The sequence below is a fragment of the Aquarana catesbeiana genome, linkage group LG03 (assembly GCF_042186555.1).
Source record: "Aquarana catesbeiana isolate 2022-GZ linkage group LG03, ASM4218655v1, whole genome shotgun sequence".
Lineage (NCBI taxonomy): Eukaryota > Metazoa > Chordata > Amphibia > Anura > Ranidae > Aquarana > Aquarana catesbeiana.
The window spans coordinates 550,435,458-550,461,610 of NC_133326.1; the positions used below are offsets into that span (position 1 = coordinate 550,435,458).

General features: G+C 45.7%; 1 protein-coding gene across 1 annotated transcript in view; it reads left to right on the plus strand.

Moving 5' to 3' along the window:
- The first annotated feature begins 418 nt into the window (after nucleotides 1-418).
- The window catches only part of RAD52 (RAD52 homolog, DNA repair protein), a 257,504-nt gene continuing 231,769 nt past the window's right edge, over nucleotides 419-26,153 (plus strand). Inside the window, 1 exon segment of the mRNA XM_073621619.1 lies at nucleotides 419-497. The gene's annotated coding sequence lies outside the window, so the exon portion shown is untranslated.

Consider the following 26,153-nt stretch of genomic DNA (forward strand, 5'->3'; position numbering starts at 1 on the left):
GTTAGAAAAAAAAAAAGCTGTGCATTTATGGAGCTGTGGGACTTTTATATATATATGTGCAGTCCATAACCAATTCCAACTGCTAATCCAGCATTGCAAACCAAAAAGGATTGGGAAGTGGAACACTTGCTACACGCACCAGGACGTGTAAGTATACAGTTCACGTATTTTTGAGGAGCACAAACATGGCGCACGTCTGCTTCAACCATGACTAGCTTTCTTTGCATTCGTACACCGAGTTCTAAAGATCTTATTCCACGATGATTCGGTCACTGATGACTCTGAAAACATTTGCTGAGCTTTAAAAAAAAAGTAATAAAGAAAACTGCTTTGCTGTACACCCAGCCTCTCAGCCACCCGCCACTCCGTTCAGTCAGAGTGAAGCCACTGCCTTGGGTGTAGGCGGCGTGTCTATCTCTTTTACGCAAGCCGACTGCGCGGCTCGCTGATTGGCTAGGAGCTGGAGGCGGGAAGTGTTGAGAAGATCCGGAGCGCTGGTGAGGCGACGGCTGAGGGAGGGTGTAATGGCATACCAGTGTATTTTATACAGCTGTAGGGAAATAATGGACGTGATTATTTGCTGTATTTGTTACCTATCAGCTACCATAGGGTTATATTAACATAATACTGTTAGCAGGCCATATCATGGTTATCACATAAAGCTAGGTTCACATATGTACAGATCAGGGTGCATAATCATGTGTGTTCCTGACCCACAGTCAGACCTGCTCTTTTAGGAGACTTGCAGCCCATATCTGCAAAATGCCTGCGTGAATGCATGGTGCTGTGGTCCCAGGTGGTGTGTTTGCAGGAACTTTCCCCTGCAAGTATAGCAGCCCATTCAAATGAATAGGCTGCTGTGCCCTTGCAGACGTGAGCCACGCCATCTAAACAAATGTAGACCTATCCGTTTCTTTCCCTGCATTTCTCACGGTTACATGAATGAGCCACTGTACCTGCGATGTTCACATGCAGAAGTGTGAATCTGGCCTTAGGGGCCCATCAACACCTTTTTGTTGTATTAAATTGACCCATTTACCACTTCAGCCCGGGAAGATTAGGCTGCTCAATGACCAGAGCACTTTTTACAATTTGGAACTGTGCTGCTTTAACTGGTAATTGCTCAGTTATGCAATGCTGTCCCCAAACAAAATTTGCATCCTTTTTTCCCCCACAAATAGAGCTTTCTGGTATTTGATTGCCTCTGTGATTTTTATTTTTTGCGATATAAATGGAAAAAGACCGAAAATTTCGAAAAAAAAAAAAATATTTTCTAATTTTTGTTATAAGAAAAATACAATAAACTCAATTTTAGTCTATATTTAGGCCAAAATGTATTCAGCCACATGTCTTTGGTAAAAAAAAAAATGTCAAGCGTATATTTATTGGTTTGCGCAAAAGTTATAGCGTCTACAAACAAGGGTCCATTTTCTGGAATTTACGCAGCTTTTAGTTTATGACTGCCTGTGTCATTTCTTGAGGTGCTAAAATGCCAGGGCAGTACAACCCCCCCCCCCCCAAATGACCCCATTTTAGAAAGTAGACACCCCAAGGAAATTGCTGAGAGGCATGTTGAGCCCATTGAACATTTTATTTTTTTGTCACAAGTGATTGAAAAATTACAAAAAAAGAAAATTACACAACATCGTCACTAGCTATTTGCTGAGAGGCATGTTGAGTCCATGGAATATATTATATTTTGCCACAAGTTTCAGGAAAATTATTATTTTTTTTTTTTTTTACAGAAAGTTGTCACTAAATGATATATTGCTCAAACATGCCATGGGCATATGTGAAATTACAGCCCAAAATACATTCTGTTGCTTCTCCTGAGTACACGGATACCACATGTGAGACTTTTTGGGAGCCTAGCCGTGTACAGGACCCCGAAAACCAATCACCACCTTCAGGCTTTCTACGGGCGTAAATTTTTGATTTCACTCCTCACTACCTATCCCAGTTTCGAAGGCCATAAAATGCCAAGATAGCACAAACCCACCCCAAATGTCCCCATTTTGGAAAGTAGACACCCCAAGCTATTTGCTGAGAGGCATGTTGAGTCCATGGAATATTTTATATTTTGCAACAAGTTGCGGTTAAATAACAATTTTTTTTTCTTTTTTGCACAAAGTTGTCACTAAATGACATATTGCTCAAACATGGCATGGTTGTATGTGGAATTAAACCCCAAAATACATTCTGCTGCTTCTCCTGAGTACGGGGATACCACATGTGAGACTTTTTGGGAGCCTAGCCGTGTACAGGACCCTGAGAACCAATCACCGCATTCAGGCTTTCTAAGGGCGTAAATTTTTGATTTCACTCCTCACTACCTATCACAGAATATGTCCAGATAGCACAAAACACCCCCAAATGACCCCATTTTGGAAAGTAGACACCCTAAGTTATTTGCTGAGAGGCATGGTGAGTATTTTGCAGCTCTCATTTGTTTTTGAAAATGAAGAAAGAAAAAAAAGAAGTGTATTTTTTTTTTTCTTTTTTCAAAACTTTATCACAAAAAGCGAGATCTGCAAAATATTCAACATGCCTCTCAGCAAATAGCTTGGGGTGTCTACTTTCCAAAAAGTGGTTGGGGGGGGGGGGGTTGAGTTGTGCTATCTGGGCATTTCATGGCCTCCGAAACTATGATAGGCAGTGAGGAGTGAAATCAAAAATTTACACCCTTAGAAAGCTTGAAGGCGGTGATTGGTTTTCGGGGTCCTGTACGCGGTTAGGTTTTCCAAAAAGTCCCACACGTGGTATCCCCATACTCAGGAGAAGCAACAGAATGTATTTTGGGCTGTAATTTCACATATGCCCTTGGCATGTTTGAGCAATATATCATTTAGTGACAACTTTCTGTAAAAAAAAAAAATCCTGAAACTTGTGGCAAAATGTAAAATATTCTGTGGACTCAACATGAATCCCAACAAATAGCTTGAAGTGTCTTCTTTCCAAAATGGGGCCATTTGGGGGGGGGGGGGGGGGGTTGGGCTGGGTTATCTTGACATTTAATGGCCTCCAAAACTGTGATAGGTAGTGAGGAAGGGAAATCATAATTTCTCAAGTCGTCTTCCAGGACGGCACCCTGAGAGATGACTGGTCCACCTGACAGGAAACACAATCAATCAAGAGGTTAAAGGCCCCTGCCCCTCCCGATGCTCCTCAGTTTTTGATTGTGTTTCCCCACAGCGAAACCGTTTGTTATTTTTCTGTTGACCTAAAAGCCTGGGGCTGGTGGTCTCCCCCTGGGAGCTGGACCAAATGCCTGGGAAGCCTCTGGGTCCGGCCGGATGGTTCTCATCCTTCCTGGGGGGTTTCCCAATCCGTGTCTCGGGGGGGGGGGGAGGCAGCAGACCGTGCTTCTTTCCATGGAAGAGCCCCCCCGAGTGCTGAAGAACCCTGGGTGCGGTGGTGTACCCAGAACTTCAGGGGCCAAATTTCCTGTTGCCCTTCCTTACCTGTGCGGTGGCCGCGCAGTTGCAGGAGTTGGTGGTTTTCCTTCTACTGGCTACAAGACCACAGGAGGTGAGTCTGGGACCCGTTCTGGAGTCTGGCCAGGGCTGCTATTCGTCCGCCTGTCCACCGACCGGAACGACCGTTCACGGGAGGTCGCGCGGCAAGAAGCTCTACATGGAGCGCTTTTCTTCCAGGGACCTTGCTGAGTGTAGCTCAGCACCATTTTCCTGAAGATCAGGAAATGACATCACTTCCTCCTCTAAGAGGAGGAAGTGGGAAGGGCTGCAGCAGGAAGTGACCTTAGGTCCAGTATCACTTCCTGTCTTCGGAAGCATACAGAGGATATAAAAAGCCACAGGGAACAGGCGCCCATGTCTCCTCTGCGTTCCTGTATGCAGCACCTCCAGGGAGAGATTGGAAGTAGCATGAAACATGAGAAGGAGAGACCTGCAGGGTCTGTGGCCATGGAAGAAACCACAGGGGGTGAGTCTGACCGGCCTTCGGAGGTTTAGAGGGGGAGGGTACCCCAACTCTTCTCCTCTGACTCTCACAGTGTATGCCTGTGTGTTTTTTTTTCAGGGGACGACGCTATTGCCCATGAGGTTGCCAGCCGTCCTGTGAAATCCTCCACCCGCTTTAAACGATGTGGGAACTGTAATGATAGGCTACCCCCAGAACATCCAAAGCCCTTCTGTTTTAAATGCATACAGAAGTTGATAGGGAAGGAGACATCTCAGATAATGAAGGAATTTCTTACTGTGCAAACTGAGATGCTGTCCACCTTAAAGCGGGGGTCCACCTATCTATCGTTTTTTTTTTTTTTTGGAGTTCATTCACAAACTTTTCTTCTCATGATTATCTACTCACATGTTCTGTGTAATAAGTCCGCCTGTGTCCGATTTTGTTGTAAAGAATAACTTATAAAATTCACTGAAGGCGGTTTCCATCTTCATTGTGGGCATTTGAAGCCCACAAGCATGTATTTCCTGGATGCGGTGAATGCTGTGCTCCCAGCATTCACCGAGATGTTGTGATAACGCTGTTGCACAATGCATGCTGTGAAGCCTGAGACTAGCTCCCAGGGGACTGTGGGAGGTCTGGGAGAGGCTAGAATCACGCCTACTCCCATGGGAGGAAAACCAGGAAGTGCTAAGAAGATTAGAAAAAAAAGGTAATTACGGCGATTTAAATTTTTTTACACAGCATGTCAGCATCTAGGCAAGGAAGAGAATGCATAGAGATAATGTTTAAAATTTGGGTGGAACTCCGCTTTAAAGTCTTTTCAGGCCACCCTTAAACCTAGGGATTCAGAGGCTCACTCTAGTAAGGATGCCTCTTCCCAGGAGAGCTCCGCCTCCTCTAGGAGGTATCGGGCGGAGGTACTGAAGTATCCACTCCCCCACGATTCAAAGGAAGAGTGTGATTTAGAAGTTCCTAATCAGGAGTTTTCTGATGAAGGGGTGGTGGACAGCCAAGAGGAGGATGGGAGGGAGGAATCCAGGTCTAGCAGACCTATATTTTCTGCCGACGACATGGAAGATCTGCTGAAAGCTATTTATGCCTCAGAAGAGATTCAGGAGCCTGCTGCACAGGTGTCCGCTCAGGATAGGAGGTATAGAGGCTTGATTAAACCTCAGGCCAGGGTCCTTCCGGTACATTCCGCCCTTAAGGAAGTCATCTTAAGGGAATGGAAAGAACCAGAAAGAAGGCTTCTGAAATATAAAACCTGGAAGCGTAGATGCCCCTTCTCTGAGGAGAATGAGGAAAAGTTTTTCAAAACTCCTAGGCTAGACGCTTCCTTAGCACAAGTCTCTAAGCAATCAGATCTTTCCTTTGAAGATACCGGTAACTTAATGGATCGCAGGGCTGAAACCATTTTACGCAGAGCCTGGGAAGCTAACGCTGCGGCTATGAGCCCCGCATTGGCCTCAGCTTGCATCGCAAGGAATGCCGACACGTGGGTCTGTAAATTAATGGACCACGTATCCCGAACCTCAAAATCCAAGGAGGTCCTGGATTCTCTGGAGGTCATAGGGAATGCTGTCGCATATTTAGCAGATGCTGCGGTTGAGACAATGCGTACAACCGCTAAGACAGGTGCCTTACTAAACTCAGCCAGGCGAGCCCTCTGGGTTAAAACCTGGGATGGGGATAGCTCATCCAAGACCCATCTATGTGGTCTCCCTTTTGAAGGGACGCTCCTTTTTGGTGCTGGCCTAGATCAGGCTCTACCGAGAAGGGGAAAAAATTTCCTACCAAACCTAGGAGAGAGAGGAAGCGTTTTTTTCGTGGCCCCCAGGCAAGGAATCGCTTCTCCGAGAAAAAGGTCTCCCCTAATAGACGTTGGGGCGCAGGAAAAGACAAACAAAAAACTGGCGTTCTCTTTTCCAGCCAGAAGTCAGTTGACAAGACCCCCAAATGACTTTCCGGTAGGGGGCAGACTTTCCCACTTTGCCTCTCAGTGGGAAAGGATCACCCAAAGCCCCTATGTACTTCGGATCATAAGAGAGGGTTACAGATTGGAATTTCTCTCCCCTCCACCCCCCAAGTTTCTCTTGACCTACCTTCCCAGGGATCCCTGCAAGGTGGTAGGAATCCTTCATAATATAAGAGAGCTGGCCAGTCAGGAGGTTATAATACCTGTTCCAGTGGACCAGCAGGGTCAGGGGTTTTATTCCCACATTTTCGTGATACCAAAACCCTCAGGAAGGTATCGTCTTATTATAAATCTAAGGAACCTCAATGTTTTTCTTCGTTACAAGAAGTTCCGCATGGAGAGTGTCTATTCCCTCAGGAGACATCTCCTCAAAGAAGTGTTTATGGTGACCTTGGATTTAAAAGACGCCTACCTTCATGTCCCCATTTTTCAGGGCCATCAAAGCTTCCTGAGATTTGCGATCGCCTCTCCAGAGGGAGTGCAACACTGGCAGTTCACAGCCCTCCCCTTTGGACTGGCATCCAGTCCGAGAGTCTTCACAAAGGTCATGGCCGAGGTGGTGGCTTTTTTGCACCTCCAGGGAGTGGCATTGATTCCCTACCTGGACGACATTTTGATTTACAGTCGGGATCAACTACTTCTGGATCTATCCAGAGTAATGCAGACCTTAGAAGACCTGGGATGGATTGTCAGCAGGGAAAAGTCCTCACTGACTCCTGCTCAGACAAAGTTGTATCTAGGTTTCCTGGTGGACTCCTCAGAACAAAAGTTAATTCTACCTCAGGGCAAGGTAGAGGGCCTCATATCAACGGTCAGGTCGCTGTTACAGGCAAGCACCATCTCCTACAGAGGTATCATGAGAGTTCTGGGTCTAATGACGTCAGCTATCCCAGCAGTTCCTTGGGCACAGCTATACTCCAGGCCCCTCCAGCACTTCCTTCTATCCTCTTGGGACAGAAGAAGAGACTCTCTGGACATAGAGATAGCCATTCCTGTCGAAGTAAAGAACTCCCTTCACTGGTGGCTCCTTCCTCAGAGGCTTCAAGGGGGCCTCCTTTGGAGCCAACTTCAGCCTCTCAGGTTAACTACAGACGCAAGTTCCTGGGGGTGGGGAGCCCACCTAGAGGAACTAATAGCTCTGGGGTCCTGGAATTAAGAACAGAAAAGGGCCTCCTCCAACTTTCGAGAGCTGTTGGCCATAGGAGAAGCACTAAAGGCTTTCGTGGGAAGGATCAGGGGCCAGGAGCTGCAGGTCTTGTCAGACAATGCCACAGCAGTGGCGTTCCTGAATCATCAGGGGGGTACCGGATCTACAGCACTCCTATCCCTATATGCAGAGATCCTGTCCTGGGCGGAAAGTCGGGTTCCTTCCATCTCCGCAGTCCACATAAAGGGGACATTAAATGTAGAGGCAGACTACCCCAGTCGGCAGCCGATTCTGCAGGGGGAATGGGAACTGAATCCAGAGGTCTTTTCCCTGGTAAGTCGGCAATTCGGCGTTCCAGAGATAGATCTCTTTGCCCGCAGGAAGAGCAGAAGGGTAAAGAGATTATTTTCCCTTTCTCGAGAGAGAGGCTCAGAGGGGATAGACGCGTTGGCACAGGTCTGGGACTTCCGACTGGCCTATACCTTTCCCCCTCTGGGACTAATTCCGAGGGTCCTTCAAAAACTGTTCCTCTCGGAAAGCAAGTTGATTCTAATAGCCCCTTGGTGGCCCAAGAGAGCCTGGTTTCCAACCCTGCAGGGTTGGTCCATAGCCCCACCGCTTCAACTCCCGGTCCGGGGCGATCTTCTCCTTCAGGGTCCTGTCCGCCACCCAGACCCCAGCTTCTTCAAGCTGACGGCCTGGTTCTTGAAAGGCAGAACCTGCGGGAGAAGGGGCTGTCGGACAGAGTAGTGGATACACTGCTCCTTAGTAGGAAGCCAGTCACAAGGCGTATTTACGCCAAGACCTGGGCGATTTTCTTTCGCTGGTGCCAGGAGAGAGGGACTTCTCAAAGAGAGATCCCTGCTATCTTAGAATTTCTCCAGGATGGAGCAGATCTAGGTTTGGCAACCAAGACCCTTAAGGCGCAGGTTTCAGCCCTGTCCTGTTTCCTTGAGAAACGTTTGGCATTACACCCCCTGATCAAGAGATTTCTCTTGGTCAGGGAGAGGTTGTCCCCTGTTCAAATGTCCAGGTGTCCTCCTTGGGACCTTACACTAGTACTGGAGGGGTTAACAAAGGCCCCATTTGAACCGATAGATCAGATTCCCCTTAGGATCCTGACCTTTAAATTAGCCTTTTTACTAGCAATCACCTCAGCTAGGAGAGTAGGTGACATTCAGGCTTTTTCTATTAAAGAACCATTTTTTTCTTTAGGACAGGGTTATACTTAGGCAGGACCCCCTGTACCACCCTAAGGTAGCATCAAAGTTCCATAGGACTCAAGAAGTGGTGCTGCCTTCCTTTTGTAGTAACCCCAAAAGTGAAGGGGAAGTTTCTTTTCATTGTCTGGACGTCAGACGCTGTTTATTATCCTACCTAGAAAGGGTTAAGGAATTCAGAAGGTCCAGCCATCTTTTAGTTAATTTTTCTGGCCAAAAGAAGGGCCAACAGGCATCCAAGGCTTCTATAGCTAGATGGATTAAACATACCATTTCGTTAGCCTATGAGCAGTCAGGTAAAGCAGCTCCTAGAAATCTTAGAGCGCATTCCATGCGATCTCTGGCAACCTCCTGGGCGGAAAGGGCCGGAGCTTCGGTGGAGCAGATATGTAGAGCCGCTGCATGGTCAAGCCAGAACACGTTCCTGAGGCATTATAGAGTGGAGTTACTATCTCCTCAGGACCTGGCATTTGGCAGGAAGGTCCTGCAAGCGGTGGTCCCGCCCTAAAGGTAGGCCTGAGCTACTTGCTCTTCTCTCAGGGTGCCGTCCTGGAAGACGACTTGAGAAAAGAACCAGTTACACCTACCGGTAACGGTGTTTCTGGGAAGTCTTCCAGGACGGCAGGCCTACTTCCCACCCGTTCTATTTAGGAAACATGTAATGTTTAGAGTGTGTGGTGGTTATGTTTTTCACTCTCGTGCACTGGTGTGGGTCAATACTTTGTCACAACTGAGGAGCATCGGGAGGGGCGGGGGCCTTTAACCTCTTGATTGATTGTGTTTCCTGTCAGGTGGACCAGTCATCTCTCAGGGTGCCGTCCTGGAAGACTTCCCAGAAACACCGTTACCGGTAGGTGTAACTGGATCTTTTTACGCCCTTAGAAAGCCTGAAGGCGGTGTTTGGTTTTCGGGGTCCCGTACGCGGCTAGGCTCCCAAAAAGTCTCACACATGTGGTATCCCCATACTCAGGAGAAGCAGCAGAATGTATTTTGGGGTGTAATTTCACACATGCCCATGGCATGTTCAAGCAATATATCATTTAGTGACGACTTTGTGCAAAAAAAAAATACAAAATTTGTAATTTTCCTGCAACTTGTGGCAAAACATAAAATATTCCATGGACTCAACTTGCCTATCAGCAAATAGCTTGGGGTGTCTACTTTCCAAAAAGGGGTCATTTGGGGGGGGGTTTGAACTGTCCTGGCATTTTATGTACAACATTTAGAAACTTATGTCACACATCACCCACTCTTCTAACCACTTGAAGGCAAAGCCCTTTCTGACACTTTTTGTTTACATGAAAGAATATATATTTTTTTTTGTGCCAGAAAATTACTTTGAAACCCCAAACATTGTATTTTTTTTTAAAGCAAAGGCCTTACAGATTAAAATGGTGGGTGTTGCAATTTTTTTTTTTTTCACACAGTATTTGCACAACGATTTTTCAAATGCACTTTTTTTGGAAAAAACACAAATTTTTTAAATTTAATGCACTAAAACACACTATATTGCCCAAATGTTTGATTAAATAAAAAGATGATCTTATGCCAAGTACATGGATACCAAACATGACATGCTTTAAAATTGAGCACAAACATCTTTACAGGTTACCACTTTAGCTTTACGAGGAGGTCTACTGCTAAAATTACTGCCCTCGATCTGACCTTCGCGGTGATACCTCACATGCATGGTGCAATTGCTGTTTACATATGACACCAGACCGACGCTTGCGTTTGCCTTTGCGCGTAAACACAGGGGGTGTTTTTTTTAAATATTTATTTTGCTTTTTTATTTTATTTTTAAACTGTTTCTTTCATTTTTAAAAATAATTTTTATTCTTATCTCAGGGAATGTAAATATCTCCTATGAGAGCAATAGTTAGTGACAGGTACTCTTTTTTGCAAAAAATTGGGTCTATTAGACCCTAGATCTCTTATCTGACCACACCAAGATTGGTGTGATAAAATGCTTTCCCAATGGTGCTGCTTAAATCCGGCGAAACCTAAGTCATGAAATGCTCGTAGCTTCCGGTTTCTAAGCCATAGAGATGAGTGGAGCCCTTCCTTCTGGTCTGTAATCAGCTCTATGGTCAGCTAGTGGAACCACCGGCTGCATTCTCGGGTTCTCTGTTGGGACAGGAGAGCCTGTGAAAACCATGGAAGACGGTGGGGGGGGGGGGCGTTCCCTCCCACTGCTTGTAAAAGCAGTCTAGAGGCTAATTAGCTGCTAGGATTGCTTTTACATGAAAGCCGACCACTGGCTGAAAAGAATGATACCAAGATGATACCTAAACCTGCAGGAATCATTCTGGTATAACCACTCAAAGTCCCACAACATACCAGTATGTCACTGGTTCTCGTTGGGCATACATTGTAATGTTCTTTTTTCTTGCAGCCTGTAGGCTGAACGAAAAAAAGAGATTGATTGGTGGGTATGCCCACTATTAGAATACTGCCCTTCATCCACCCACTTCTAATGATGGGCATACATGCACCATTTTTTTTTAATTGTGCTGGTGAAATCACCTGCTACAGCGCTGCAGTCGCTGATTTACGTATCGTGGGGGCAAACGCTGTTGTTGTCAAGATAAATAAATCAGTGCTGCAGCTGAATGGCGTACCTGCTAAGCAAATGATGGTTAACAATAAAACAAAGTAACATTACACTATAACAGTAAGACATACCATACCTGCAAAGCAAATACAATAAAACATTGTAAAAACAAAACTTTTTTTAACGCATTCTGTGCCTAAAAAATTTATGCCGAAGCATGGGGGCAATCCGCCTTAATGTTAGGAGCAAATCACTCCTCCATCCCTGCCCCATGCTTCGGCATATATGCTGTGTTTTTAACTGTGGTGGTGAAATCACCTCCTACAGGTCTGGAGTCACGGCTTTACGTATCGTGGGAGCAAACGCTGTTGCTGTCAGAATAAATAAACCTGTGCTACAGCTGAATGGCGTACCTGCTAAGCAAATGATGGTCAACAATAAAACAAAGTAACATTACAGTATAACAGTAAGAGATACCATACCTGCAAAGCAAATACAATAAAACATTACAGTTCTGAAATACAGTAACAACAGAAAGAGAACAATAGATACAGAACAATAGTGAACAGACAATAGTGAGCAAACATAAGAGAGAGAAGAAAAATAAAACCACAACTATTTTTGGCTTTTTTATTTTATTTTTTTTGTTTTTTTTTGGTTTTTTTTTTGCACTTTAAAAAAAAAAAAAAAAAAACTGAACGTTCCAGATTAGGGTCTCTCAAAATGTGATGGCCATCTCCTCTTTCGAGGCCCTGTGTTAGTGTGCCCTAGGGCTGTGCAGTGCTGTACCCTACGCTAATACTCCACTAGTGTGTGGTAGCGTTTGAAACAGTCACCGATTTAGAGACCAGGTTGGTCAGGACAGGAGGGACAATAACAGTGGGTGTCACGCCTAAATCCACGTTTTATGCAGACACGACATCTTCTTTGGGGTGTTCTTTGGGCAGGGGTACCAGGGAGGACGTACGGAAAATGCCTCTCATGCAGCCAGCTCACTGCATTTGCGTTGAGAAGGTGGGGCATAGCACTGGCTGGAAACAGAAGGGCTCTGACGATCCCTTCCTGGAATTTTAGGAAGGATCCAGTTCGTCCTGAAGCTTTGTATAGCAGAAAATGTTCAGCAGAGCCAATTGAAATAAGTATACACACTTTTTTGTATCAGCGTCTGGCCTTACGGGCAATTAGGTACGGCGCCAACAACTGGTCGTTGAGGTCCACCCCTCCCATGTTAAGGTTGTATTCGTGGATACAGAGGGGTTTCTCCACAACACCAGTCGCTGTAGGAATTTGGACTGTCGCATCTGCGTGAAGGGAGGACAGAATGAAAACATTCCGTGAATCCCTCCACTTCACTGCTAACAAATTATTACGCTTCAAACTGGCTCTCTCCCCCCCGTCTAAGTCGGGATTCTACAAGCCGTTGGGGGAAGCCCCGGCGATTAGGTTGCATGGTGCCACAGGCGCCAATTCCACAATCAAAAAGGTGACTAAAAAGTGACACGCTTGTGTAATAGTTGTCCACGTACAAGTGGTACCCCTTTCCAAATAAGGGTGACAACAAATCCCACACAATCTTACCAGCCCTCCCTATGTAGTCTGGGCAGTTCTCGGGCTCTACGTGACTATCTCTTCCCTCGTAAACCTTAAAACTATATGTATAGCCTGTTGCCCTGTCACAGAGCTTATACATCTTGACTCAATATCTGGCACGCTTGCTGGGAAGATATTGTTTGATAGACAAGCGGCCAGAAAACTTAATCAGGGACTCATCAACGCAGACAACTTGATTGGGAGTAAACAAGGCTGCAAACTGCTGCTTGAGGTGGTTTACGAGGGGCCGAATTTTGTAGTGCAGGGTCAAATCCAGGGTCACCCCAAGGACAACAGAGTTCATTATCATTGAAGTGCATGAACCTCAAGATCTGCTTGTATCGTGTCCTGGTCATGGAGGCAGAGAACACGGGCATATGGTGAATTGGGTCAGTGGACCAACATGACCCCAACTCACTCTTTTTAGTTATGCCCATGAGGAGGGATAGGCTCAGGAAGGTCTTAAATTCGGAAACCGTAATAGGTTTCCAATCTCTGGCAAGGGTCAACTGGGGATTAGCCGAGATGAATTGACCAGCGTACAAATTGCTTTTGTCCACAATAGATCTTCCATGAAAAACAGCAAATAAAAATCAAGTGACGTAAAATCAACTGTCTCCACTGAATTCCGGGTTGGCCAGTGAATGGGGGAAGTACGGGTGCTGTAGAAGTGGTGGGCTCCCAATTCGGATTGACAAATGCAGCAGGAAGGGCACTATGGGCTTGATGGGCCTGTGTTTGTCTTTTTCTTGGTGGCTGCGGGACACTAGTTGTGCTAGCCACCTCACCAGCTTGAAATGCACTTATGGGACTCGCCACGTCACCACGTGATACTGTAGTGCTGGATGTATGACCAGGATGTACTAGGCCGCTGGTGCTTGCCAGTTCACCAGAAGGATGAGCGGCACTAGTACTGGCTCTCTGCTCTATACGAGAGCCCTGCAGTTCTTGCACCTCAACGACAGCAGAAGAACGGGGTCGGGTAAGCCTGACCTAGGCAGGGACCACTACTCTGTCATCAGAGCTATGTGTCAGGATGCCGCTGCTGTCTACATGTTCGTATTCTGAGCCTGAATCTGACAGATGGGTGACTTCCTCTTCGCTATCTGTCATGCTCAGAAACGTGTAGGCCTCTTCACTACTGTACCTTCGATTTGACATTTTGGTCTCTAAATTTACTGGTACAGTAGTGAGTATCACAGGAAAAAGAGCCCCTGACTGTCAGCGACTGCTACAAAAAAAACTGTTAGCCTTCGCAGGGATCAGGCCTAACGCTGCAAATGCTGCAGTTATGTGTTTAGTGTTTTTGTAAGTGACAGTGATTGATACTGCTCTTGGGTGGGCTGGCCTGTGCGGAGGGGCTAAACGCAGGTGCTAGCAGGTATCTGGGCTGATCCGGCTAACACTGGGTTTTTGGGAACCCTAAACTGCTGGAGACGCTAGTAAAGATCTGATCAGATATTGATCCGTTCAGACACTATACTACTAAGGGAGGTATATGGGGTGTGTGTGGGTGTTAGCACTAGTGGCACTAATCTGACGCTGCCTGGGGCGACGCAGACCCTCACTGACACTGATATCACCCGCCGGGTGATCAGGGGGTTAAACCTTTATTTAGGTAATATACGGCAGGTGCCCTGACGCTATAAAAAAAAATAACTAGCTAACCAGCGTCACCCGTGACACTAATACGTGATTACTGGTGACGGGGTGATCAAGGGGTTAAACCTTTGTTAAGGGGGGTCCCTAGACTTATCTGGGCCTACCACTAAGTACCCTAACACTGATTTTTGGTACTAATGACACCAGTACAGTGATAAAAAAAAAAAATTTGAACACTGCACTGGGTGACACAGTGACAGGGGGTGAAGGGGTTAACGGGGGGGGGGTGATCGGGGGTGAGACGTGTACCTACGTGTACTGGTGTCAGTGTAGTGTTGGTGCACTTACTCTGAGATGTCTTCTCTCCTCTCTCTGGAACAAAAAGACTTCCACGAGGAGAGATGACATCACTTCCCCTGTCCGTGTTTACACTTACACAGGCAGGGCAGGATTTCACTCGTCAGGACCGATCAGCAGGTCCAGGTCAGAAATCATTGGCCTGGGCCTGAGGACTGATCAGTTCTGAAGTGAATCCGATCATCGTGGCCGCCTAGGGGGCGCACGTGCCCGACGTATAGCTATATAACCTGCTGCAGTATAACTGCGGCGGCTGGTCTGGAACTGGTTAAAAAAGGAGAAATTCATTTAAAAAAAAATAAATGCACATTTTTTGCAGGTAAAATGTGCATTTATTATTTTTCTTAGCTTGGAAAGCATTGCACCAGCGATCAGCAGACTGTCAGTGTGAGCTGTGTGCCCCTACATTGTATGGCCAGGCAGGTTCACACTGACAGGAATGCCCCGTACACACGATCACACATTTCGACAACAAAATCCATGGATTTTTTCCGACGGATGTTGGCTCAAACTTGTCTTGCATACACACGGTCACATAAATCTTTTCGGAAATTCCGAACGTCAAGAACGCGGTGACGTACGACGAGCCGAGAAAAAGAAAGTTCAATAGCCAGTGCAGGTCTTCTCCTTGATTCTGAGCATGCGTGGAACTTTGTGCATCGGAATTGTGTACACACGATCGGAATTTACGACAACGGATTTTGTTGTCGGAAAATTTGAGATCCAGATCTCAAATTTTGTGTGATGGAAAATGTCCAATGGAGCCTACACACGGTCGGAATTTCTGACATCAAGCTCCGATCGAACATTTTCCGTCGGAAAATCTGACCCTGTGTACGGGGCAGAAGACTTAATGAACTACCACAGCGCCATGTTAGTTCATTGAGAACTACAAGCCGCAAGCTGCAAAGGATGTCAGGGCTTGTATTTAAGTCATACACAGAACTTTGAATAATTGACGCAGCCGTGAGCCGCACTGTTTTCAAAAAGTGACAGCTAGTATGGGGAACTGTGCTGTCACAGGGAAAGAGGGCAGTGGGAACATGTGGCATGTCCCCAAAGATGAACTTAGCCGTTAAAGAGTAACTCCACTTTTGTTGAGAAAAAAACATTCCCCTCTGGGGGATCTATGTACATTGCAAGGAATTTAACAAACTTTGATGCAGGATCCTACTGCTATTCTGAAGAAATCACTGTTTGTTCCTCCGTGCTGAGTAATAATTTTTCTCAAGTCATCTTCCAGGACGGCATACCTGAGAGATGAGAGGCTCCTCCCCACAGGAAACACAATCAATCAACAGCTGTTTTAAGTCCACACCCTTCCCCCCGATCCTCAGTTTTTGATTGTGTTTCTCCCTACACGGCAAAACTGTTTGTTTTTTTCCAAATGACCGAAGCCTGGGGCTGGTGGTCGTCCCCTGGGAGCCGGACCAAATGCCTGGGAAGCCTCTGGGTCTGGCGGGATATATTTATCCTTCCCGGGGGTTCCCCTATCCTTTCCTCGGGGGGGGCAGCAGAAACTGGGAAAGCCCCCCTGAGAGCTGAAGGCCCCTGGGTACAGTGGTGTCCCCAGAACTTCAGGGCCCTTTATCCTGTCTCCCCCCCCTTACCTGTCCGGACGTCCGTTCAGACGGGGGTGCTGGCCGTCGGTTCTTTCCAGGGGGATCGCATCCCCTGACTCCTGGGTTCCTGGTAGCTCGCGTGGGCTGCTGGGGAGGGCACCGCCTGAACGACCCGCGTTCTTACCCAGGAGGGAAGGTTGAGAGTCAGCAGGAGCAGGCACCAGTTTACTATGGTGAATGTCTGCCTAAACCACCTCAGATGGGAATGAGGAACGTACGGCATTGCCCCCCCCCCCCATGTGTATATACTGACTGGACAGTGCAGGACACAGCCTAACCTTGCAGCTCCCTAAAGGGACAGCAGTTGTGTGTGGGGGGGGGGCACTTTAGCGGCTATCCTCCTTGCGTGTGGACCATAAGGATGGAAAAGCAAGCCCGGTGGCTGTGGCAAAAGGGGAAGACTACAACGGTGAGTCAAAAATCCCCAATCCCAGCCAGTTGGTTTCTGGGCATTTGAGATAATCTCCCCTGGGGTCTGGATTCAAATAGCCCAGAAGCTTTTGCTAAAGACACCAGCCACAACTCCCTCCTACATCAGAGATGCTGTATGGTGGACAGGTGGTGCAGAGGAGCGAGTGTGCCTAAACCACCTCAGATGGGAAAGAGGTATAAGGCATTTTTTCCCCTTCCACCTGTATTTACTGAGTGGTGCAGTGCAGGACCTGGGGTCTCCATAACAAAATAGCCCAGAAGCTATTGCTAAAAACCACCAGCCACAGCTTCCTCTTATAGCAGAGACACTGTGGTTATCACAACAGTAGGTTGCCAGCCTCTCCCTACATACCCGGTTGTGGTACATTAGTAGGGGTGAATACAGCAAAGAGGGTGACCTGCTAGAACAAAGAGTTCTTTACTGGCCAGGTATACCACTGAACAAGTTATTAATGGTGCAATGGTTGAAGGATTCAGGAGTAAGCTCCCTTGCTCAGCAGGTGCACTAGGTTATCTGGCTCTATTAGCCCAGCTGCTAGGAATCTGCTTAAAGTTGCTCCAAGATGCTTAAAAGCTGACCTAACTTTCAACAATGTGGCAGGGACCAAGCTTCTGTGTGACACAGTAGGGGTTCCCTTGTGACAGATCCTCCTTTTGGGGGTTGCTTGCTATGGGTAACTTTTCATAAGCTCCAACCTCCCACTCCACTCTTACATTGTGGTTATATTTTAATGCAGGGAGTAAGAAAAACCTTTTTGTTGGTTTGGGCTACAGTCCACTCAGTGACAGATCTAAAAGCGATTTACCATAAATCGTTTTTCCTATATCCTTTGATTAAGGATTTTCTGTGCAAATATATGCAAGAGCTATATGATTGCTTCTTTAACCACTTCAGCCCCGGAAGGATTTACCCCCTTCCTGACCAGAGCGTTTTTTGCGATTCTGCGTCGCTTTAACTGACAATTGCGCGGTCGTGCGACGTGGCTCCCAAACAAAATTGATGTCCTTTTTTTCCCCACAAATAGAGCTTTCTTTTGGTGGTATTTGATCGCCTCTGCGATTTTTATTTTTTGCGCTATAAAGAAAATAAGAGCGACAATTTTGAAAAAAACGCATTATTTTTTACATTTTGCTATAATAAATATCCCCCAAAAATATATAAAAAAAACATTTTTTTTCTTCAGTTTAGGCCGATCGTATTCTTCTACATATTTTTGGTAAAAAAAAATCGCAATAAGCGTTTATTAATTGGTTTGCGCAAACGTTATAGTGTTTACTAAATAGGGGATAGTTTTATGGCATTTTTTTAATAATTTTTCTTTTTACTAGTAATGGCGGCGATCAGCGATTTTTATTGTGACTGCGACGTTATGGCGGACATGTCGGACATTTTTGACACATTTTTGAGACCATTGTCATTTATACAGCGATCAGTGCGATTAAAAATGCACTGATTACTGTGTAAATGACACTGGCAGTGAAGGGGTCAACCGCTAGGGGGCGGGGAGGGGGTTAAGTGTGACCTAGGGAGTGATTACTAACTGTAGGGGGATGGGCTGTGTGGGTGACGTCACTGATCTCTGCTCCGATGACAGGGAGCAGAGATCGAGTGACACTTGTCACTAGGCAGAACGGGGAGATGCTGTTTACAACGGCATCTCCCCGTTCATCCGCTCCGTGAGGCGATCGCGGGTATCCCCGCGGCGATCGAGTCCGCGGGACCCGCGACCCAACTCACGGAGCTCCCGGCCGGCGCACGCACGGGCACGGCGGGAAATTCAAATGGACGTACAGGTACGCCCATTTGCCCAGCCATGCCGCTCTGCCGACGTACATCGGCGTGCGCCGGTCGGCAAGCGGTTAAGGGCTGCAGGTGGCTATTTACCTCCAGACTAAATTGGTAACCACCTTTTTTAGAGGTCTTATATTGGTCTCTAGGGCTGGGCTCATTGAGACTTTAGTTACTGATCAGCCCCACCCGTGTATGAGCTGGCTAGCGTTTGCTCAATCTACGGAGGTAAGGTAGGACAACAGCTACTATAGTAAGGTGTCCAACTATTTTAGGATTGGTTCCTTCACTGGTGGTGAAGGATTAGTATCTACAGCCCAGGCTATGCCTATAAAATAATTTGCCCCTATTTGGTTATTTCATAAAGGGATACACCATGACTCCTTCTTGGCTGCTCACCAGTAGACCTCAGTAGTGAAGGTTTGTCCTTGCTGGGGTGTTTGGTGGCACAAGTACACATTGAGATTTGTGACATCTCTGCTGAAGCTTGTTGGGTGTTTTTTATATCCTAAAGGTACTGCTTTGTTTGGCTACAGATCAGAAAATACAACAGGGAAGGTGGTATGTACTTTCTGTTTTTTTGCCGCACGCCAGAAACGCACATCATTGAGTCTGGTGATGACATTTCTGCTCATAATTGTTATATTGGTCTTATGAGGCGCTACGGAATCTACTTTACCGGGGCCCTAGAGCTCCCTTTCCTCTTACATTAGCAATGAGGGCGGTCATACGGGCATGGTCAGTGGCAAATTCAATACGCCCTATACCTTCCGGGCACATTTCTCCCTATAGCCCTCTTTGGTTTAACTCGAAATTGCCAGAATTCGGGTCCATTCCCGACCCTGGGGTATGGGCATGCAAAGGCATCAAATATATTAATCAAATTTGTCTTGAGGGCAGAATACAAACTTTTGACAGGTTGAAGCAACAGTATGATTTACCTAACTCACACCTGTTTAGATTCCTGCAGCTTAGGCATGCCTTCAACACCCAGTTTGAAAACGCCCAAGTGGCCTTTTACACCTCGAATCTGGAGACTCTGCTCAGAGATGAAGCTCTATCTAAGCCCTTATCTACTATATATAAAGCACTACTCCCCAACGTACACGCGGGGCTAGAAAACCTCAGGGCACAGTGGGAGGTAGATTTCCCTACACTAGACACAGAAGATTGGGAAGAAATATGGGAATACCCCTTTTCACAACTAGTATCAGCTAGAGATAAACTAGTACAATTTAAAATAGTACATAAGGTATATTACACACCTGTGCGCTTACATAGAATCTATCCATCTATCTCTGCCTCTTGTTGGAGATGCAACTCAGCATCAGCGGATTTCACTCATATTTTTTGGAACTGTCCTTATATTGAATCTTTTTGGGTTGAGGTAACCAAGTTTATTTTGACTGTCACCACTGTCCCCGTGCCATTGTCTATAGAGGTATGTCTGCTGGGACTGGTGGAACCACTGGCCCCACGCCGGGCACTCAGAACCCTGCTAGGATTATTACTTTACTACGCCCGTAAATCTATAGTACTCAGATGGAAGGCCTCATCTGCACCTTCATTAAATTTCTGGAAGAAGTTAGTGAATGCGGCTCTACCCCTGTACAAAGCTACTTACCTGTCACGTGGCTGTGGCAAAAAATTCCACAAAATATGGGATATTTGGACGGAATCCCTGTCCACTAATGCAGATTCAATTGATGACTAGTCCACTCTATTAGCACCGGGAATGGCACAAGTGACATCCCTGATCTCATGAACGTCACTAGGCTGCTCAATCGATAGTTATGGGGAGGGGGGAATAGGAATATGTTTACTGCAATGTACATCTTATTTCATGATTGACTAGTGGGCAATACAGGATATACATGGATTTAGAGGTACTACTTTGAACATTCTGTGCAGGTGGTTGAGCGTACAGTAGTTTAATTAGAATATATATATATTTTATATATGTATATATGGGTTTTTTTTTCTTTTTTTCTTTTGTGTTTTTTGTATTAGTGTGTAGTTCTTATGACCGAGCCTGGGTATGCCCAATAGGCTCTGTTTTGTGGTTATATTTACCTTGAAATTACAATAAAAATAACTTAAAAAATAAATAAATAAATAATTGTTATATTGCTGCACATCAGACCTACACAAGATTGAGGTCTGTCTGGGGGGTTTTTGTGTCCTGTATTACTGCCTTATTGGTTGCTTATCAGAAAGGCAGCAGGAAAGATTGATGGCAGGGGTAGTACATATACTGCCTTTGGTAATTGGTACAGCACCACAAGGTGGCGTCGTGCTGATTCAGACAGTGCTATTAACGGCAATAGCTGCCGATTTTAGGCATGCAATTTGACATGTGAGTCGCATGCCAAATCGCTTCAATATGGATGTGCTATCTCTATTCAGAACTGTTATTGCACATCAGAGATATACAAGATTGAGGTCTGTCTGTGGGTCCTGTATTACTGCCTTAATGGTTGCTTATCAGAAAGGCAGCAGTGATGATGGATGGTCCTGATTTTGTTGGAAAATACAAAATTGAACCTGTGCCAGGGGTAGTACACATACTGCCATTGGTAATCAGTGCAGCACTACAAAGTGGCCTGTGCTGATTCAGACAGTGCTATTAACGGCAATGGCTGCCAATTTTAGGCATGCGATTTGACATATTGAGTCACATGCCAAATCACTTGAATATGGATGTGCTATCTCTATTCAAGATTGTTGTTGCACATCAGACACATACAAGATTGAAGGTTGTCTGTCCTTTATGTCTTTCATTTACTGCCTTATTGGCTGCATATCAGAAAGGACACAACAGTGAAGATTGTTTGTCTTTTTCTGATTTGTTTTTGCTGCTCAGCAGGGAGACACATTGAGGGTGATGACATCTCTGCTCAGTATTGGTATATGCTACACATCAGACATACACAAAGATTGAACATTGTTTGTGTCCTGTATGTCCTATATTTACTGCCTTATCGTCCGTATATCAGAAAGGCATAGCAGTAAGTGGTGTTTCTCATTGATCTTCCTTGCTGTTTCTTAGGTATACACAGTAGGGGGTTGTTGGCTGCACTCCTCCAGGGAGCCACAGCATGGGGACCCCTTGTTTGTTCGACCCGAAAACTGCTTTTCCTGCGACCTGTGTAATCTTGAGGTCTGTGGTTCCGTAAGCAGGGACTGCTGGAGACGCTGCGACCTGGAGTCGCACAGTCACGAATGGTACCCTTTGGAAGCCATAGTATATGACTTCTCATGCGTCTTGCAGTCCCAAGTGGCAGGTTGGGTCGCACGGGTGTGGGAACCCTAAGCTTATCTGTACCTTCTGGTTCAGGTTTTGCAACGCAGCAGGAATACTCATTGTGGAGTTATTGCCTTATTTTGCAGTAGACCAGAAAGATTGCAGCTGTAAAGGCTGTCTGTTGTTTCTTTGTTTTTATGTTGCTGCACAGCAGAAGTACTCAACATTGAAGCTTGTTGGTGCTTTCTGTTTCATATTGCCTTACCTTATGGCACTTCAGAAAAACACAATGCTGTAGGTTGCTTGTGTTCTTTCTCTGTTGGTTCTATGTAACTGCACTACAGAACTGCATAACAGGAAGGATTGTCTTTTATAACTGTACTTGGTGGTTCGTCATAAATACGCAACATAGACGTTTGGGTCTTTCTGTCTTCTCTTTATAGCCTTGTTTTGCTGTACATCAGTAAAACACCACTGTAAAAGGGGGTTCCCGTCCTTTCTGTATTTACCAGTTATGACCTAGCTAGCTGCACTTCAGAAATGCGCAGCATTTAAGGTGTGTTTGTGTCTTAATGCTTACATATTGGCCGCACATCAGAAAACCAGACTGTGAGGTTCAGATTTGGGTCTCTTCCCATATTTGATATTTTGGTTTAGCTAGTCACACTCAGATACACAACATTGTTGTCTATGCTTGTGTCCTTTCTGTCTAAATCTATTGTGCTTTGTCCACAATCTATGATTTTTTTATTTGTGATATTAATAATACATGTATCACCTTTTTGTATTTCAGCCTTCTCTTCCGTGGAAGGGCCAGGAGTTCTGGCTGCAGATGTCACATGTCAGAAAGCCTCGACCCCTTACATTCAGGGATGCCAGAGCCATTTCCTAGGGTAGAGTTATGGGTCACTCGAGGAAGGCGACAATGAATCGCCCTGTTTAATAGGAACTTAGGAAGTTCGGTTCAGAGGAGTTTTATGGCCTGAAGATGAAGTATAAACATGTATACCCGACCAAATAGGTTACAGCTCGGTGCATGGCCTTCATTTTGCCCTTCTAGCAAAACTAGATGTAGCAATTTGAGTGTTCTTCTCCTGCTATAGATGTTAATCTCCTGAGTAGGCTCTCAGGCATAAGTAAAACTATAGATTGGGCATGCCTTAAACCCAGGGATTAAGTTTTTATTAATCTATTTCCCTTAAGTAGGTTTCCCTTCAGTCTTTGCTGACATAAAGATAAAAATGAACAAAAAGGGGTTGTCTGTCAGGGGCCCCCCTTTTTTGGCAGTTTGATTTCCCTGGACAGGGTTGTGTTAAGACAGGCCCCCTTATGGATCAATGTAGTGTCCTTGTCTTACAACACAGGTCTCCGATTAATCTTTTTGGTGGTTGTAAACAGCACCTATAGGCAGAATAGGCCATTGTTGGTAGATGTGTGACAGGCAACATTGATAACCTACAAGTTTAACATGTTTTCTGATTCCATCTTTAAGAGCCAACTCCACCTAGATCCTGCATCCGAAACAGAGAAGGCAGGGACACCGGTGGAGTAGACCGGCAGATCAGCCGCATGATCCAGCTAAGATACCTTCATCAAGCATATGGAGTAAAGGTAAAGCTTACTGCAGAACCGAGGTTCGCCAAGAGAGTCTTGCAGTGGTCCCACCCTAAGGTAGGCCTGAGGTACTTGATTATCCTCTCAGGTGTGCCGTCCTGGAAGATGACTTGAGAAAAGTACTAGTTACTTACCGGTAACTGTCTTTCTGGGAAATCTTCCAGGACGGCAGGCCTACTTCCCACCCGTTGGAGGAGGGAAAATTTTAGAACACTAGAAGGTGAGTGCCTATGAGGAATGATTTCCCTTGTGAACCAGGTTCAAGAGTTACTTCTCTACAAACTGAGGATCAGGGGGAAGGGTGCAGACTTAAAACAGCTGTTGATTGATTGTGTTTCCTGTGGGGAGGAGCCTCTCATCTCTCAGGTGTGCCGTCCTGGAAGATTTCCCAGAAAGACAGTTACCGGTAAGTAACTAGTACTTTTTTTTTATAATTATCAATCAGCTGCTGCACCTGCAGGGCACTAATGAGGAAAGCTGCTGGGCCTGCATCCCTTGTTCCTATTGGGAGTATCTCACCAAAAATGACATTTTTGCTGCAGGGGATGCCTGAAATCTGACATGTATCTTAGTGCAGACTTCTGGGAAAATCTGTGAGCCAATCACACGAACAGGAAACTATGTTTCTGGGGGACATTCTGTGTAAAGAACACCTCCAGGTAGCCATATTGCATTTTAAGAAAATTACAGAGCTGCAGATTGAAAAGGAATGGTAATTTTGAATGACATTCAATTACAATATGACTTGTGTCACAATTGTATACGCTATATCAGTGTTTCTCAACTCCAGTCCTTGAGGCGCCCCAACAGGTCATGTTTTTAGGATTTCCCTCAGATGAAATAGCTGTGGTAATTACTAAGGCAGTGAAACTGATCAAATCACCTGTGCAAAATAATAGAAAGCCTGAAAACATGAACTGTTGGGGGGCCTTGAGGACTGGAGTTGAGAAACACTGTGCTATATTTTTTTTTTATATGCTATTCCCCCCCCCACGAAAGTGGAGTTACCCTTTAACCACTTCAGCACCGGAAGAATTTACCCCCTTCCTGACCAGAGCACTTTTTGCGATTCGGCACTGCGTCGCTTTAACTGACAAATTGCGCGGTCGTGCGACGTGGCTCCCAAACAAAATTGACGTCCTTTTTTTCCCACAAATAGAGCTTTCTTTTGGTGGTATTTGATCATCTCGGCGGTTTTTATTTTTTGCGCTATAAACAAAAAAATAGCGTCAATTTTGAAAAAAAAAACGCATAATTTTTTAATTTTTGCTATAATAACTATCCCCCAAAAATATTTTAAACATTTTTTTCCTCAGTTTAGGCCGATACGTATTCTACATATCTTTGGTAAAAAAAAACGTAATAAGCGTTTATTGATTGGTTTGCGCAAAAGTTATAGCATCTACAAAATAGGTGTTAGTTTTATGGCATTTTTATTGATAATTTTTTTTTTCACTAGTAATGGCGGCGATCAGCGATTTTTATCATGACTGCGACATTATGGCATTAATACAGCGATCAATGCTAAAAAATTGCTTTGATTACTGTAAAAATGTCACTGGCAGTGAAGTGGTTAACCACTAGGTGGCGCTGTAAGGGTTAAGTGTGTCCTAGGGAGTGTTTCTAACTGTGGGGCGGAGGGGCTATGTGTGAAACTACACTGATCGCCGCTCCCGATCACAGGGAGCAGAGATCAGTGACAGTGTCACTAGGCGGAACGGGGAGATGCTTGTTTACATTAGCACCTCCCCGTTCTTCCTCACCGTGAGACGATCGCGGGTATCCCCGCGGACATCGGGCCTACGGGACCCGCGATCGCGGTCACCGAGCTCCCGGCGGGCAAGCCGCCTCTTAAAGGGCAACATACAGGTACATTAATCTGCCTGTACGTGCCCTTTTGCCGCAGTATATCTGCGTGAGGCGGTTAAAGCTAATTTACATTTAGTTTCCTGTCACTTTAAATCATTTGTTTGGGCCATGCTGGTCTAAACAAACTATTTCCTTCTCTAAGCACTGCATGTAGCTTCAGCTACATACAGTACACAGTGCTGGCTTCCAGCTGTGAGACAGACTTCCCGTCTCACACCTGAAGAAAACAGAGTTGGGCTTAGTGGCGTTCAGCCATTCATTTGCGGCTTGGTATTCTGTGAATGAATACAATGCTTCCTCTGGCTGGGTCATAGGTGCAGGCTGAAGACATCATGCTCTCCAACTTAGCCAATCAGAGGAAGCTTTGTATTCAGTCACAGAATACAAAGCTGCCAATGAATGCCTGAGCGCCGCTCAGCCTGACTCTTTTTAGTTTGGAAGTCTCTGTCTCACAGGTGGAACCCAGCACTGTGTATTGTGTTTAGCTGAAGCTACATGCAGTACATACAGCGCTTAGAGACACTGCAGCACTTAAAGTGTGAGTTCATCCTGTAAGGTGAACTTACACAGGACCCCCCCCCCCCCCCCCCAGTGTCGATAACCTGGACCGTGGAAGTCTCCCATTCTGAGACCTGGTATATCTGCGTCAGGAATCCGAGGCTTAGAAATCCCCTCGGCATCCACGCATCTTCTTCATAGCTGACAGAAGCTGCTGATTGGTCGGCGCGGTCAATGTGATGTCGCTGACCAATTAGAATGCTTAGAAACGTCCCTCCTGACGAGGTATGTTTTGGACATTCAGCTCAGGGGATTTCTAAGCCCCGGACTTCTGACGCAGATGTACCCAGCCTCAGAATGGGAGATTTCTGCGGTCCAGGTCAGCGGGACCGGGGGGGGTGAGGGGGTCCTGTGTAAGTTCACCTAACTTTCCCTTTAAAGAAATAGTTTGTTTGGACCACTTTGGTCCAAACAAACTATTTAAAGTGACAGGAAACATGGAAATCAGATTGAAATAATTTCCAAATGCACCAGGAAAAAGTTGCATGTTGAATTTCAGGAAGTGCAATGTGAGGGCCTACTCACATTGCTGCATCTGTGTTTACTTGTGTTGGTGCACTTCATTTTTATGGCACCCCAGGGATGGAAGTGCATTTGTAGCACAGCATGGCTTGGATGACAAAATATTCACATGTTTTTCTATTTGGATTAATTTCCTA